At 49.8% G+C, this 16,635-nt stretch overlaps 1 long non-coding RNA gene across 4 annotated transcripts; it reads left to right on the forward strand.

Annotated features, from left to right (window-relative positions):
• The first annotated feature begins 420 nt into the window (after positions 1 to 420).
• LOC123131888 (uncharacterized) lies at positions 421 to 4,041 on the forward strand. 4 transcript variants are annotated; one of them, XR_006464356.1, is made up of 7 exons: positions 421 to 715; positions 802 to 1,012; positions 1,766 to 1,903; positions 1,989 to 2,126; positions 2,511 to 2,582; positions 2,754 to 3,242; positions 3,351 to 4,041. It is a non-coding gene; the product is annotated as an uncharacterized lncRNA (long non-coding RNA). The 4 variants fall into 4 exon arrangements; XR_006464355.1 differs by having other exon boundaries at positions 2,754 to 3,211; XR_006464352.1 differs by having other exon boundaries at positions 426 to 715; positions 2,754 to 4,041.
• Positions 4,042 to 16,635: the final 12,594 nt, after the last annotated feature.

Genomic DNA, 16,635 nt, shown 5'->3' on the forward strand with positions numbered 1-16,635 from the left:
TACCTAATCGATCCCTCAACTTTAGATGAGCAACATTTTGCTACTTTAAGTTTACTCCGACAGCCAACTCTTTTATTTCTACTCATGTGCGCCACTGTAGAGAAGAAGAAAAAACTTCGCTTGTTCACACGCGAGACCTCCTTCTCCCGTCCGCCGCCGCCGTCCCGGTGACCGGTAAATTGGAAACCCCCAACGCCTGCAACTCCGGCGACCTTGCCGGCGGTTAACAATTTCAACGAATTTGGGTGTGCTGTTGCGTGTCACTGCGTGTGTGTTTCTGCTGCTGCGTATGCGTGTGCATGTATGCGTGTTGTGGCAGTAGTAGTACAATTGTCGGAAGTGGTGTTTCTAAACACGAGCACACCTGCGCTCTATATCTGGGCGGTTGAGTGGTGTCTCGGGATGCGATGCATTAAAGAGCTGGGTGAGATACGCGAGCGTCTGTAAGTATTGAAAAAGAAGAAATACACCTGAGCTATCGCTAGGACGGAGACAAAGGAACGGCGGTCGTAGACGGCAGGAAGTTGAGCCGTGGCTCAACTCGTGGGGCTCCTTCCTGATCCGTGGCTCAGGATTCGTGGTACTGTCGTCTCCTACCTTACCCTGCTGGATTCAATGGGTGGGAGTTGTGGAGACGCCGCCGCCGCCGCCCGATTCAGGCGAATCCATTCCCGGCTATGAAATTCCTTCTGCAGCTGATTAGTACTCCTAGAAGGTAAGAAATTTTGATGAATCTGGAGCGGTGGAAATTGGTGTTGCCTTTGGTCTTGATTTGCTTCCCGCTTGTGTTCTTGTGCACAGATCCCCTTTGGTTGAGGAGGTGGATGGAAGTCATCTCCCCATGGATCTGCTGGATAAAGGACGGCGACGTCTTTCAGGGCAGTGGAAGAGCCGCCGCCGGCATCCTTTAGGGCAGACGTGCGGAACAGTCAGAAACAGGCAGGCGTGGATGGACGACGGGAGAGCTCGGCCCAGTTGTCTGCAAAATGGATGCACCCTGGTGGTCAAAGAGGTTCGCTAGAAAACCAGAAATCTAACATTTTGCCTGTGTCTGCTTCGTTGATAATGCTGGGATCAAAGTAATCTGGGATGAGTAGATCTGTGACAATTCCCTTGGGGATGGTAGCAATGGAAACTGGTAGAGTTTTGAGTGTATGTCATGCTATTATTCTCTGCTGCTACAAAAACTTAGCAAATGTACATACTGCTTGAGGGATGTTGTGATTATGATTGATTTGAGGCAGTGCACACATTGATGTCTCATTCGGCATTAAGCATACAGAGTCGTTAATTTTCTCAAGTATTCTCCTTGGATATATGCTAATGGAGTTGCTTTGTTGCTTCATTCTCCTCTCTGAATTCAAGATTTGGTTCAGCAGTGTACACATTGATGTCTCATTCAGCATTAAGCATACATAGTCGTTAATTTTCTCAAGCGTTCTCCTTGGATATATGTTAATGGAGTCGTTTGTTGCTTCATTCTCCTCTCTTAATTGAAGATTTGGTTCAGCAGTGCCCACAAACCTTCCAGGTTTGCAGGATTTTTGGTGTATGTTGTCATGGATTCGGTGTCACGCAGGTCCAGGGATTTTAGAAGGGCTATTTAGTCCACAATAGTTCTTGAGAATTATTTGTCGACCTATACCCTGTAGCAGACAAACCAGATAGATACTTGCGATACGATCAACAGAAATTTAGAATTACCGGTTGCTAAAGGGCACACATGAACAATCAAATTAGTGTTCTTACTTCGTCCTTTTTGCAGTATTTGATGGAGAACAATGATTTCATGGCCATCGGAATAATTGGTCCACCTGGTTTGGCATGTCAACCACCATGAACGAGCTTTATTGCATTATATTCTTCCTTTGGAATTAATCTGTGTTCATCTAATTAAAATACGGTAACCGATGACCCCAAAGCTACAAGTGATGTTTGCCAATATTGTGGTGGAAATCTGAAATGAGTGTTGTACTGTATTTTTACAGGATAATTTGTTGAAGTAACATATGTGACCCATCATTTTAAACCTCAATTATCTTCACCAAACAAGGAAAATAAAATTGATAACCTATGAGGCAATGAAGACAGCATGGCCAATCTCTGCTCTGTTTTCTGCACACCGGGTGAGCATCATGAACTGTTATACTTGCCTTAAGAGTATTTTTCATTTAATAAGATGCTCACTTATATTTATATGAATAAATAAACCTTTCAGTTTCTTGTTGGTAAAAGAAATCCCTGTCATCCTTCCCGCCACAACCTGTTGTGGCCTTCATGCCTTAGTATGTGCCTGATCCTTACAGAGTTGCAGGGCAACTACTAGACTCCATGAGTTGGCAAATATATATTTAGAGGCGAATAAGGACATTTAATCATTTCATGTACCACGAACATCATAGAAACTAGATTGAGCGCGCGCAGATATGTAGAGTACATAATTTGATACATTTTCCTTTTATTGATCATTTGGCTGATGCTTCTCCTGCTGCCTGGATTTTCTTCTAAAGAAAAGTGACAATGAACACTGGCGAAACATATGACCAAGAGTCCACAGGACCTAGATCATCGACTCTGCCCAGGTTAGCTATCTTTCTATAACCAGTATTTTTTTGGTTTGATCATTTCGCCAGACCATGTGTCTTTGATTTAATTGATATGTTGTTTATTCCTTTGATTCAGTATAAATAGGCTGTAAACTTCGAGTCTAGGTATTCCCCTAATGCAACTGTATATGCTGTTGAAAACTGCAGGCCGCTCCAGCAGTAGTGAGGATCCCTTACAGTATGATAATTGATATGCTAACAGAACTAGGATTACCAAAGGTTTAATATCGTTAGAAAATATATGACGGCAGCAAGGCCTGTGTCACTGTCTTTTGTAGCACTCCTATGCTACTCCATGATTGTGAATCTACCCGTGCATCCATATCTACAGTCCTTTCCATAGATGATGATGCAGCAGAGGACACAGTTGCTATTGAAGCTAAAGGTGCTTGGAAAACGCAACCAACACAGAGATCAGACTACAATGAAAATCACATGAAGCGCCTCCAAACCTGAATGAGCAGCTCATGCACCTGCTCAACATAGTGAATGGGAGCAAAGAAAAGCTTGCCAGGGGTTGATTCCTTGCCGTGAGGCACATGAGGTCCTTCTGTAAACAAATACAAAACTTGACCTCTATAATGCCCAAGACGCCATAAGATGAGGTCATAAACACAGCTCTAGGCAATATCAGTGGTAGCATTTTAATTCTGCACAGTGAGCTATGTAGTAGATTTGCTGTCACTTGTGATGTAACTCTTTTGATGTGAATCCTAAGTGATGCAATTTGTGCTTTGGGTGCAGGGGAGGCTGCTGATGGGGGCTAACCTGGCTATCGAGGGACATGCTAGCGAGATATGCACAAGGGCAATGTTTGGGCGTATATTTTATGAGTGTGGCGCATACCAGGTTTTATATGCGAAGAAGAACAGATCATATCTTGCAATGATGGAGGGTGGGGATGACTTTGACTGTGAGTGTGGGCAGTTCGCCCACATGGGTATACTACACACCCATGTTTTTGAGGTATTGTTTTCCTTAAATTAGTATAGTTTACAGTACTAGCAATGCAAATGTGGAGGGTTGGTACCAAAAAATGAACAATGTTGTTTTTAGAAAATGTGGGTACTGGACTTTATCCATGTGAAGCAGATCCCCGAGACACACATACTAGCATAGCACTAGTGAAAATCTAAATAGTACCTACAACCTCGGAAGCTTGCTAGGTGCGAGAATTGTGGGGTTAAGGGCCACAGGAGAAACAACTGCACAGAACCAATGGATCTGAGATTAGGGGGTGTCTGATGCTGGTGTGAAGTGCATGGCTGCAGCAGCAGCATCAGTTCTGACTGATGAAAACCAAGGAGAGCAAGGGTGTAATCTAAAGATATGTTGATGTGTTCTGGGCATTTTCTATTTATGTTGTACTCATGTACTGTGTGGTACCGTCCGGCAGTGAGGCTGGCTATGGATGTATCTATGCAGTGCATTTCCAGGATCAGGTGTTTCGATGTAGAATTATTGTTATTTTCACGTGATCCATGGCCCCACCTGGTGTGTGTGATGCCGGTGACTAGAGTGGCATGTTGCCTGTGACTCAATTGCAGTGCTTCTCTGTGTTATCTGATACTGAATTCTGATGCTTGTTCAGGCAGACTTGTGGCGCTTGTTTGTGTCGCGTGAAACTGAATTGTGTCACCTGAAGTTGTATAGAGAATATCTAAAATAAGTGGAATCAGGGGTGATGTGATCATTCGGCGTTGGGTAGCATCAATTCGTGTTTTTTCAGGCGATCAATTCGGTCACTGTGTGCTGTGCATTGTTGATGGTTTTAGGTTAAGCAGTGGCCCAGTGGGGAATCTTCAGGGGTAATGGTTCTTTAGCGGAACGATGAAGGGCTAATAAATAGGCGAGTGTAAACGGTTAGCGACGTCCGAGCCGTGGCCCATACCGTTGACAGCCGTTCCTGAGCCGCGACGCGTGAGACGGCGTCACATTAAATGGGTTGGTGGGTGGGCCATGGGCTGGAATATGGTTGCATATACTATTTAAAATACACTGACATATATATGGGCTGGTGGGAATCCAGGAGCGAACGAACGATGAAGATAATGAGCTCATCTGAGCTCGTGCTCAGAACAGCACTTTCGTACAATTGTCTCGCTTGATCCGTCCTGCCAATTAAGGCGTGACAAGCGACAGCCAACATGTGGGTGAAGGTGGCAAAGAGCCTCTCCGACAGTGATCAGCCACCCACACTACCTGTTCCATCTTTTTTGGGGGTTTTAGAAGCCACCGGGGCCACATGAGGCGAACGAATGTAGCAAGACGGGGGAAACGAGTGGGAGTGGGAGGAAAAGAAGATGCCGCACTGTCACCGGAGACGAAGAACAATCCCGCCCTCCAATAATCCCAACCACCTTGTGATTCCATAAGAGTATCTTCAACAGCCGTCAAACGCGCGGCGCATTAAAAATCAGTTTGCAGCGTGTCGATCGTCTGCTTTGGCGCGGCAGGAAGCGCTGGCTTCAGCGGCCGCGGTAAATTTAGCGCGCACGCGTAGCTCCAGTAGGTGCGCTAAAATGCAGCGCGCGCGCTCTCGCACAAACACTCTGGACTACTACGGTGCATATGCATAGATAGATAGATTTGATAAATAGATATTTCACAATACATACATAAAACGATACATCGCATAAATAGATAAAAACTACGGTGCAACTAGATAAAAAATTACGATGCAACTAGAACCTACTCCGAGTCGTCCTCCTCCTCCTCCTCATCATCATCGGTGGTGTTGTCCGAGGTATCGAGCCACACGTCATCCCAACGTTCATCGTCTGTCCCGAAGAACGACTTCCCACCGGCGTTGACGAGATCGCACTGCGATATGGCCAGTGCCTTCTGTCGACGCCTGTCCGCCCGCTCCGCGCGGCGCCTTGCCGTCTGTCGTGGTACTAAGATTGACAGTAAGAGTAGGGGTACGTAGGAGGAGGCAAGGCCCTAGCTACGGTGAGGTTGTACGCAAGTGTTTACGAGTTCAGACCCCTCTCGGAGGAGGTAAAAGCCCTACGTCTCGGTGCCCGGAGGCGGTTGACTGGATTTCAATATATGTGTGTGTGTTACAGGGGGTGCGAACCCTTGTGCCAGAGGAGGGGGGTGGCTTGTATAGAGTGCGCCAGGATCCCAGCCGTCCCCCGTTACAGAGGGTTCAATGTACATAAAGGAGGGACGTTACAGATAACGCCAGCCATAAGTGTCATTAATGCCCATGAAGACTGCGGAGTGAATGCTTGACCGTTGCAGTTCCGTGTGACTCTTGGTCTTCATAGGTCGAGTGGTTTCTTGTATGGTCAAGTGGTCTTCGAAAAGGCGGGATACCCGAGGAGGATTGGTCGAGTGGATTGCACTTGACGTCTTCGTTGGGTTCTCCCTGTTGTCTCTTGAGTTTCTTTGCTTGTAGGGTAGTGACCTTGGGTAGGGTATGTTGGGCAGGCCTATGACCCTACCCTAGGTCTATATCCTCATCACTAGCCCCCGAATGGATTGAGGTTCGAGTGGAAAGAAGATTGAAGTGGATCTTGCTTCGACCCTTGTGTTTCACAAATACTTGCGTTGAACGGGAGGCTCACGTTGGAACTTCGACTTCGTTTTAGTCGCCTCGATCGATTCAGAAATTGCCGAGTGAATTTGTAGCATCGTCTGTCGATTATTGCCTTTTGTTGCGAGATCCTTGGCGCGATTGGTTATGGCGTATCCCCGATTTGGCGGGATTTGAAATTTCGGGGAAGCGCGCGGGGCAGAGCGTGCCGTGGTAAGCGGGGTGGATAGGCAGGAGCACCTCGATCCCCGCGCTACCTTTTTCGCCACGTACCCAGCACGCGACTATTGCGGGATTTGACAGGATCGCCCGGGCCCGCGCGTCAGCCACTCGGAAGTGGGCCTTTAAAAGGCGACGGGGCCGAGGCGCTTGCACTGTGCGCGTCTATTCCCCTCTTTTCTCCTCCGCTTCTCCACTGCATCCCGCTCCTCCGCCTTCGACGCTGCCGCTCCGTCGCGATGGTGAAGGACAAGACGGTGACGCTGGAACGCGCGAAGAAGGCGACGGGAGTGGCAAAGGGTAAGAAGACCCAACGGGGGTCGTCGTCGCGGTCGGCGCTGCCGCCGGGTTGGATCCAGGGCGACTGGATCCGATCCTCGCTCCGGCAGGAAGACCTGGATGAGCTAGCTGAGTCTGGGCTGATCGCCAATGGCACCGCGCGGTTGCCGGGGGGGAGGGGGGAGACGGAGCCACAGTCGCGACCGGGTGAGTGTGTTCTGCTCGCCACCCACATCGATCGTGGTTTTTCGCTTCCCCCGCACCCTTTTTTTGGGGTTTTCTGAACTTCTTCGGAGCCCAACTTCATCATTTCTCCCCTAACACCATCACCTACCTCGCGGTGTTCGTGTCCATGTGCGAGAATTTCCTTGGTTGTCGACCGCACTGGGGCCTCTTCAAGCACATCTTCACTATTCGTTCTCAGTCGGTTAAGAAGGCTAACTCGAGTGACGAGAAAACACACGTTATTCAGATGTGTGGGGGTTTGGGTATCCATAAGAGGAAACGGAGTTCTTTCCCTTCCATGACCCTTTCTGAGTCGGTCAGGGGCTCGCAGTCGACCTGGTTCTACTGCCAGGACGTCCCCACTCCAGGCCAGTCGACTGGACTTCCCCCTTTTTCCTTCGATCGTGTTCAGACTCCTTCCTCGCTGAAAGTGACTGCTGCGGAGAGGATGGAGACGGATATGCTGGTCGAGAGGGTGGTCCAGCTGATTAATCAGGGCGTGACCGGAATGGACCTGCTGGAGGTATTTCTCAGTCGACGCATCCAGCCGCTTCAGGCTCGGGATCACTCGATGTGGATGTACTCCGGTGCCAATGACACCACTTGGGTTCATCCAGAGGAAGTCCCGGCCAAAACGGTGGCTATGTGGTTGAAGAGCATCACGGGCAACAAGGACAACCCCAGGGGGCCCAGGAGGGTCGTCCCATTCAACGACAGCAATCCACCCGACAAGGTTCAAACTTTTGCCACCGACTGTTTTCTTGGGTATCTTGCGTCTGTCTTTGAATCCGATTGAGCTTCACTCACCTCTTTGTTTTGTAGGTTTATACCGAGATGTATTCCATGCCCAACAGCGAGCAAATTCTAGAGCATGGCCAGGAGGGGGGGGATAGCGCGGACGAGAGCGGTGACTGGCAGTCCCCGGATGACGACGACGAAGAGGAGAGCGACGAGGCGGACGACGATGAGGGCGTCGACTCGCCACCACGCCTGGAGTGTCGAACCAAACATCATCACGATCCGGTGGGCGAGCGTGGCAAGGCCGCGGCTCCCAGTACCCAGGCGCAGAAGCGCATTCGGACGTCGACTTCGGAGCCGACTGAGAAGGTTGCCAAGCAACCCAAGGTTGTGCCCTTGAAGACTCAGAAAACCATGCCGAAGATCAAGATGGACGTTCCAGTCGCCTCAGGGTGAGTGTTTCATCTTTTTGTGTTTCTTTCCTCCGATTGATACTTTTGTTGTTACCGAGTGGATCATGAACTTTTTTCAGCCTCGTGACTTCTGCGACTGACATGGATGTCGACAAGGCCCCGGGGGAAGAAGAGGCTGATGACGCGGTTACTTCCAGAGTCGGTAAGCCTTTTCCAATTCGAATTTGCTCTGTCGACTGATTCACTGGTCGACTGAATTCTCAAGATTGTCTATGTTGCAGCCCAGCGAGACGTCATTACCCTTCCAGATGACGAAGATGAAGAAGTGCCTCTGAGGGAGAGGAGGAGGAAGGGCAGGACCTCGAGCGGGAGGGCGGCTGAAGGACAAGTGCCTAAGCCGGCGGTCGAGCGATCAGAGATCTGGCTCGGGCCAGCGTCACTTTCGCCAGTCCGATGTCGACTGACCGCCCGTCAGGGTCAACTGCTCAGGCTCCTGTTGCTCTGGTACAAGTCCATGCATTGGATCCTGTAGTTGCTCCGACTGCATTGCTGGCATCCCTCTTCACCACCTACCAGACCCCGGACCATCCGCCGAGCGCTGCCCGGGAAGCTCTTCTCCAAGTGAATCTTGTGATGGAACAGATGAAGGTGGTGCATGAGGCCAGTCAGGTTGCTTACAAGGCCACAACCGCTCTGCAGGCGAACGTCAAGGTTAGTTGATCTCCGACTGATCTTTTGAGTAGTGGTAGTTGCGACCGTCGCTTTACTGCCCATATGATGTCTTTGAAAGACTGCTCTGGAACCTTTTATGTGCATCTATGAGTCTTCGTTCCGCATCCAATCACCCACTGGGTGTGTTTTTCTTATAGCCAATCGGAAATAGCTTCCCTGCTTGAGTCGACCAGGTCGAGTCGAATGTTTTTCTGAACCAGTGGGGCACGCATAGTGCACCCACTGGGTGTAGTCCCCGAGACCGCGGTCGACTGCTGGCAGTTGACTGGGGTCTTAGAATCACGTTTTTTTACCCGTGTTGGGCAGACCATGCCGAGTGTAACAACCAGACCAGTGGGGGCACGCCAAGTGCACCCACTGGGTGTAGTCCCCGAGACTATCGTTTAATGTTTTATTCGACGGTAGTCTGAGATTAACTTTTGTTGCTGCCGACTGACGTATCTCTTTTGCTGACTGTAGAGTTCTTGTGACCTTGGGGCCCAACTTTCTGAGCTGGACAAGAAGCAGATCAGCATCAATCTTGACTTGGAGTTGTCCAGGAAGAACCTCAAGAAGGCCCAGGAGGAAACAACTATCATGGGAGGTAACCACTCGGAACGTTTTACGTTATGATTCTCCCTTTCTTCTTTTCAGTCTCTTTGAACCGAGTGATTCCACTGAACAGATGTGCGTACTGAAAACCGTCAACTTCAGGCTCGTCTGAAGATGTTATTTCTTTAGACAAAATGAAGCAGGCTCTGGAGCAGAAGGACCTGGATCTTGCTGCGGCTCAGAAGGAGGCTCGTGAGAAAACATCGCTTGCGGACAAGAAGTTGGCTTCGGTGGCAAACTAGAAGAATAAATCATGCAACTGAAGAAGGACAAAGAGAACTTGACTGGTGAAGTAGGGACCATCAAGGCCAAACAGAGCGTGTTGGAGTCGTATCTGGGGCAGCTTGCTGCGAAGTTGGTCTTGAAACTTGAAGGTATTTCCTCTGGTTCGACTGATTTCAGACATCGACTGGAATGCCTTGTTGAACTGTTGACTCATTGTTTTTTCGACTGTGCAGAGCTCTGTCAGGACTTCAAAGCAGAAACTAGGCGGGTTGAGACAGGTCTCAATCCGATAAACTGCCCTGTCAAAGACGATGTTGTGATGAACATGTTGCGGCTGGAGTCTCGTTTGGACAGTGTTGTAGACTACCTCGCTCGGTTGAAGGCCGTGATGACGCGGGTTGATGAAGAACTCTGGCCTCAGGGGGAAGTTTTACAGGACCTTGAGTCTTTGATGGCTTGGCTGAATCAGATCCCTGGTCGAGTGCAGGAATGGAAGAAGTCGTCTGCTCGATGTGGTGCTGATGTCGCTCTATTGCTGGTCCGAGTACATTGCAAAGACGTTAGAGAAGACAAGCTGGCAGCCCTCAAGGTAGCCAACACAAAGAAGCTCAACTTCCAGTCCTTCATGGACACCTTCCTTGACGCCGCCACGCGTATTGCAGACAACATCGACCTCGACAACTTCGTCGAGCCAGCGAGTCCTCCTCCTGCCGAGTGAACAAACATTATGCCCCACCCTTTATTTGCCTCGGGATGCCGAGTGGTTATGTAACCGTTAAACTCTAAAGGGCTAGATGCCTGAGCACTTCTGCCCGTCGTGGTTCTAAACTTTTGAGGGATTTATCCGAACTTTGCTTTCCTTGGATATCTTGACTCTCGCTCTTGTTGCTTCCGAGTGTTCTCTGATTACGTGCTTCGCCATTTTTGTGGATGGGGATGGAGCGCACACTGTACTTGTGGTGTAGTTCCGAGGTGTTCAATCGACACCTCGTCGTCCCTGTGGATAGGGATGGAACGCACGTTGTATTTGTGGTGTAGCTCAGAGGTGTTCAATCGACACCTCATCGTCCCTGCGGATAGGGATGGAACGCACGTTGTACTTGTGGCATAGCTCAGAAATGTTCAATTGTCACCTTGGCGTCCCTGCGGATAGGGATGGAACGCACGTTGTACTTGTGGCATAGCTCAGAGCCGTTCAATCGACACCTCGTCATCCCTGTGGATAGGGATGGAATGCACGATGTACTTGTGGCGTAGCTCAGAGGAATGCTTTCAACTTAGGCGATTGCGGGGTCGCGGCTAAGTCCTCGAGTGAGAGGATTACCCTTCACTCGGAGGCGTCTTTCAACTTAGGAAATTACGAGGTCGCAGCTAAGCCCCCAAGTGGGAGGATTGCTCTCCACTCAGAGTGTTTTTTTTTAACTTAGGCGATTACGGGGTCGCAGCTAAGCCCCCGAGTAGGAGGATTACTCTCCACTCGGAGTGTTTTTTAACTTAGGCAATTACGGGGTCGCAGCTAAGCCCCCGAGTGGGAGGATTTATCTCCACTCGGAGTGTTTTTTAACTTAGGCGATTACGGGGTCACAGCTAAGCCTCCGAGTAGGAGGATTGCTCTCCACTCAGAGTGTTTTTGAACTTAGGCGAATACGGGGTCGCAGCTAAGCCCCCGAGTGGGAGGATTGCTCTCCACTCGGAGTGTTTTTTAACTTAGGCGATTACGGGGTCGCAGCTAAGCCCCCGAGTGGGAGGATTGCTCTCCACTCGGAGTGTTTTTTAACTTACGCGATTACGGGGTTGCAGCTAAGCCCCCGAGTGGGAGGATTGCTCTCCACTCGAAGTGTTTTTGAACTTAGGCGATTACGGGGTCGTAGCTAAGCCCCCGACTGGGAGGATTGCTCTCCACTCGAAGTGTTTTTTATAACTTAGGCGATTACGGGGTCACAGCTAATCCCCCGAGTGGGAGGATTGCTCTCCACTCGGAGTGTTTTTTTAACTTAAGCGATTACGGGGTCGCAGCTAAGCCCCCGAGTGGGAGCTCCACTCGGAGTGTTTTTTAACTTAGGCGATTACGGGGTCACAGCTAAGCCCCCGAGTGGGAGGATTGCTCTCCACTCAGAGTGTTTTTTTAACTTAGGCGATTACGGGGTCGCAGCTAAGCCCCCGAGTAGGAGGATTACTCTCCACTCGGAGCATTTTTTAACTTAGACAATTACGGGGTCGCAGCTAAGCCCCCGAGTGTGAGGATCTCTCCAATCGGAGTATTTTTTAACTTAGGCGATTATGGGGTCGCAGCTAAGCCCCCGAGTGGGAGGATTGCTCTCCACTCGGAGTGTTTTTGAACTTAGGCGAATACGGGGTCGCAGCTAAGCCCCCGAGTGGGAGGATTGCTCTCCACACGGAGTGTTTTTAACTTAGGCGATTACGGGGTCGCAGCTAAGCCCCCGAGTGGGAGGATTGCTCTCCACTCGGAGTGTTTTTTAACTTATGCAATTATGGGGTGGCAGCTAAGCCCCCGAGTGGGAGGATTGCTCTCCACTCTGAGTGTTTTTGAACTTAGGCGATTACGGGCTCGCACCTAAGCCCCCGAGTGGGAGGATTGCTCTCCACTCAGAGTGTTTTTTTTAACTTAGGCGATTACGGGGTCACAGCTAAGCCCCCGAGTGGGAGGATTGCTCTCCACTCAGAGTGTTTTTTTAACTTACGCGATTACGGGGTCGCAGCTAAGCCCCCGAGTGGGAGGATTGCTCTCCACTCAGAGTGTTTTTTAACTTAGGCGATTACGGGGTCGCAACTAAGCCCCCGAGTGGGAGGATTGCTCTCCACTCGGAGTGTTTTTGAACTTAGGCGAATACGGGGTCGCAACTAAGCCCCCGAGTGGGAGGATTGCTCTCCTCTCGGGGTGTTTTTTAACTTAGGCGATTACTGGGTTGCAGCTAAGCCCCCGAGTGTGAGGATTGCTCTCCACTCGGAGTGTTTTTTAACTTACGCGATTACGGGGTTGCAGCTAAGCCCCCGAGTGGGAGGATTGCTCTCCACTCAGAGTGTTTTTGAACTTAGGCGATTACGGGGTCGCAGCTAAGCCCCCGAGTGGGAGGATTGCTCTCCACTTGGAGTGTTTTTTTAACTTAGGCGATTACGGGGTCACAGCTAAACCCCCGAGTGGGAGGATTTCTCTCCACTCGAAGTGTTTTTTTAACTTAGGCGATTACGGGGTCGCAGCTAAGCCCCCGAGTGGGAGGATTGCTCTCCACTTGGAGTGTTTTTTAACTTAGGCGATTACGAGGTCGCAGCTAAGCCCCCGAGTGGGAGGATTTCTCTCCACTCGGAGTGTTTTTTTTAACTTAGGCGATTACGGGGTCGCTACTAAGCCCCCGAGTGGGAGGATTGCTCTCCACTCGGAGTGTTTTTTAACTTAGGTGATTACGGGGTCGCAGCTAAGCCCCTGAATGGGAGGATTGCTCTCCACTCGGAGTGTTTTTTAACTTAGGCGATTACGGGGTCGCAGCTAAGCCCACGAGTGGGAGGATTGTTCTCCACTCGGAGTGTTTTTGAACTTAGGCGATTACGGGCTCGCAGCTAAGCCCCCGAGTGGGAGGATTGGTCTCCACTCGGAGTGTTTTTAACTTAGGCAAATCGGATTCGTAGCTAAGCCACCCACTAGGGGATTTTTAGACACAGATGCTTATGGGAAACTGATCATTATGATACTGAAAAAAACTTGTCTTTGTAAACTGAAATACTTTTATTACAACTCATCAAGTCGAGTGATCTATGTTTAGAAGTGACGGAGCAGCTATGCGTTCCATGCTCGTGGCTCGTCTATCTTCTTGGCTACGTTGTAGATGTGGTAGGCTCCATTGTGAAGCACCTTGGTGATGATGAAGGGGCCTTCCTAGGCCGGAGCAAGCTTGTGAGGTTGCTTCTGATCCACTCGGAGAACTAGGTCTCATTCTTGGAATGCTCGTCCTCTGACGTTTCGGGCATGGAGTCGACACAGATCTTGCTGGTAGATGGTCGACCGGATCAAAGCCATCTCACATTCTTCCTCCAGGAGATCAACGACGTCTTCTCGTGCTTGTTCTGCTTTGAATTCTATGAATAGTTCCACTCTGGGGGCATTGTGCAGCAAATCACTCGGGAGTACATCCTCTGCACCATACACCAAGAAGAAAGGAGTCCGGCCAGTCGACCAATTCGGCGTTGTTCTCAGCCCCCATAAGACGGAAGGCAACTCGGTTACCCAGGTGCCAGCAGCATGCTTGAGGTCACGCATCAGGCGAGGTTTTAATCCTTGGAGAATCAAACTATTCGCCGTTTCTGCTTGTCCATTCGACTCGGGTCAATGGTTTGATTCTTCCAACAATGAATGCTTGAGGTCACGCATCATGCTTGAGTGCCTCATACTCCGCTTCATTGTTGGAAGAATCGAAGTGAATCTAGAGGACATAACTAAGCTTGTCTCCTCGTGGGGATACTAAGACCACTCCTGCGCCAGAGCCATTCAACATCTTGGACCCATCAAAGAACATGGTCCATTGTTCCGACTGGATTTGAGTCGGCTGCTATTGTTCTGTCCATTCTGCGAGGAAATTTGCAATTGCTTGAGACTTGATGGCCTTCTTTGCCTCAAACTTGATATCCAATGGAAGAAGTTCAATCGCCCACTTTGCCACTCGACCAGTTGCATCTCTGTTATTCAGAATCTTTGATAATGGAGCATCGCCGACGACTGAAACTGAATGATCAGAGAAGTAATGTGCAACCTTTTTCATGGTTAAGTAAATCCCATAAACAAGCTTCTGATAGTGAGGGTATCTCTGCTTGGATGGGGTCAAAACTTCTGAAATGTAATAGACTGGGCAGTGAACTTTGAAGGCTTTGCCTTCCTCTTCCCGCTCGACTGTGAGCACTGTGCTAACAATTTGTCCTGTGGCTGTGATGTAAAGTAAAAGAGGCTCTTTGCTGACTGGGGCAGCAAGCACCGGCTGGGTGGAAAGCAGGGCTTTGAGCTCTTCAAATGCTGCTTCGGCTTCGTCACTCCACTCGAACTTGTCAGATTTCTTCATCAGTCGGTAAAGAGGCAATGCCTTTTCACCGAGGCGTGAGATGAATCAACTCAATGCGGCCAAACAACCAGTAAGCTTCTGAACATCATGCACTCGCACTGGACGCTTCATTTGGAGGATTGTGCCAATCTTCTCTGGATTTGCGTCGATTCCTCGTTTGGAAATGAGAAAACCGAGTAATTTTCCGCCTGGGACTCCGAATATGCATTTTGATGGGTTGAGCTTGATATCATATCTCCTCAGGTTGGCAAAGGTTTCTGCGAGGTCAGTCAGTAGGTCGGAACCTTTGCATGACTTAACCACTATGTCGTCCATGTATGCTTCCACATTCCGACTGATCTGAGTGAGCAGGCACTTCTGGATAATGCGCATGAACGTGGCACCAGCATTCTTGAGGCCAAAGGGCACGGTGACATAACAAAAGCACCCGAACAGGGTGATGAAAGCAGTCTTGTTCTCATCGCGTCCAAACAGTCGGATCTGATGGTACCCAGAATAGGCGTCCAGGAAGGACAGTCGTTCGCACCCCGCAGTTGAGTCGACTATCTGGTCGATCCGGGGCAGCGGAAAATGATCTTTCGGGCAGGCCCGATTGATGTGCTTGAAGTCAATGCACATTTGAAGTGATTTGTCTTTCTTGGGAACCATGACAACATTGGCGAGCCACTCGGAGTGGTAGATCTCGCGAATGAACTCAGTGGCCAGAAGTCGAGCCACTTCCTCGCCAATGGCTTTCCTCTTCTCCGTGGAGGACCAACGGAGATGCTCTTTGACCGGTTTTGCTTCTGAGTCAACTCGCAAACGGTGCTCAGCCAGTTCCCTGGGCACACCCGACATGTCAGATGGCTTCCATGCGAAGATGTCCCAGTTCTCACGGAGGAACTGGATGAGCGCGACTTCCTATTTGCTGTCGAGCATCGTTGAAATATGGGTCGGAGCAGCATTGGGATCGGTCGGGTGGATGTGAACCGGCTTGGTCTCCCCGGTCGACTGGAACGCGGACTGTGAGGTGGGCCTCTTAGCACACAGCAATCACTCAGATCTACCGTCTTCTTATACTCTTGGAACTCCACGGCTGCCATCTGCTCATCTGCTATTTTTGCACCATCTTGAAGACAATCTTCTACTTTCTTCCGGTTGCCGTAGACTGTTATCACGCCTTTGGGGCCAGGCATCTTCATTTTGAGGTACACATAACATGGTCGAGCCATGAAACTGGCATAGGCTGGTCTACCCAGAATGGCATGATAAGCACTCTCGAAATCCACAACCTCAAACATCAACTTCTCTTTGCGGTAATTCTTCTCATCGCCAAAAACCACATCAAGGGTTATCTGGCCGAGTGAATCGGCTTTCTTTCCAGGGATGACTCTGTGGAATCTCATGTTACTCTCGCTTAGTTTGGACATCGAAATGCCCATTCCCTCCAGAGATTCGGCATAAAAAATATTGAGGCCACTGCTGCCATCCATCAGAACTTTGGCCAATCAGGTGCCTCTGACAACTGGGTCGACCACCAGCGCCTGCCGCCCAGGGGTAGCTACTCACGGTGGGTGGTCCGACTGGTCGAATGTGATAGGAGTCTTTGACCACTTCAGATACTTAGGCGTCGTCGGAGCGACCATGTTCACTTCCCGGTTAATGACTTTCAGTCGACTTTTGCTCTCGACATCAGCAAAAATCACCAGGGTGGCATTAACATGGGGATATCCATCCTCCTCTTCTTCCTTGTCTTCCTCCTTTTCAGAGTCTTTATCCTTTTCACTAGACTGACCCTTCTTCTGGAAGCTCTGGATCAGGAGTCGACATTGTCGAGTGGTATGCTTGGGGAGGACCAGATTCCCCTCTTCATCTTTCTTGGTGTGAATATGACACGGCAAATCCATCACGTCATTTCCATCTTGATCTTTCACTTTCTTGGGATTCCAGGGCCCTTTGGGCTTCCCTTTGAACTTCCCTTGATTCAACACTGCTGCCTCGGCCTTTTGCTTCTGCTTCCG

This window comes from Triticum aestivum, chromosome 1B (assembly GCF_018294505.1).
Source record: "Triticum aestivum cultivar Chinese Spring chromosome 1B, IWGSC CS RefSeq v2.1, whole genome shotgun sequence".
In the NCBI taxonomy this organism is placed as follows: Eukaryota; Viridiplantae; Streptophyta; class Magnoliopsida; order Poales; family Poaceae; genus Triticum; species Triticum aestivum.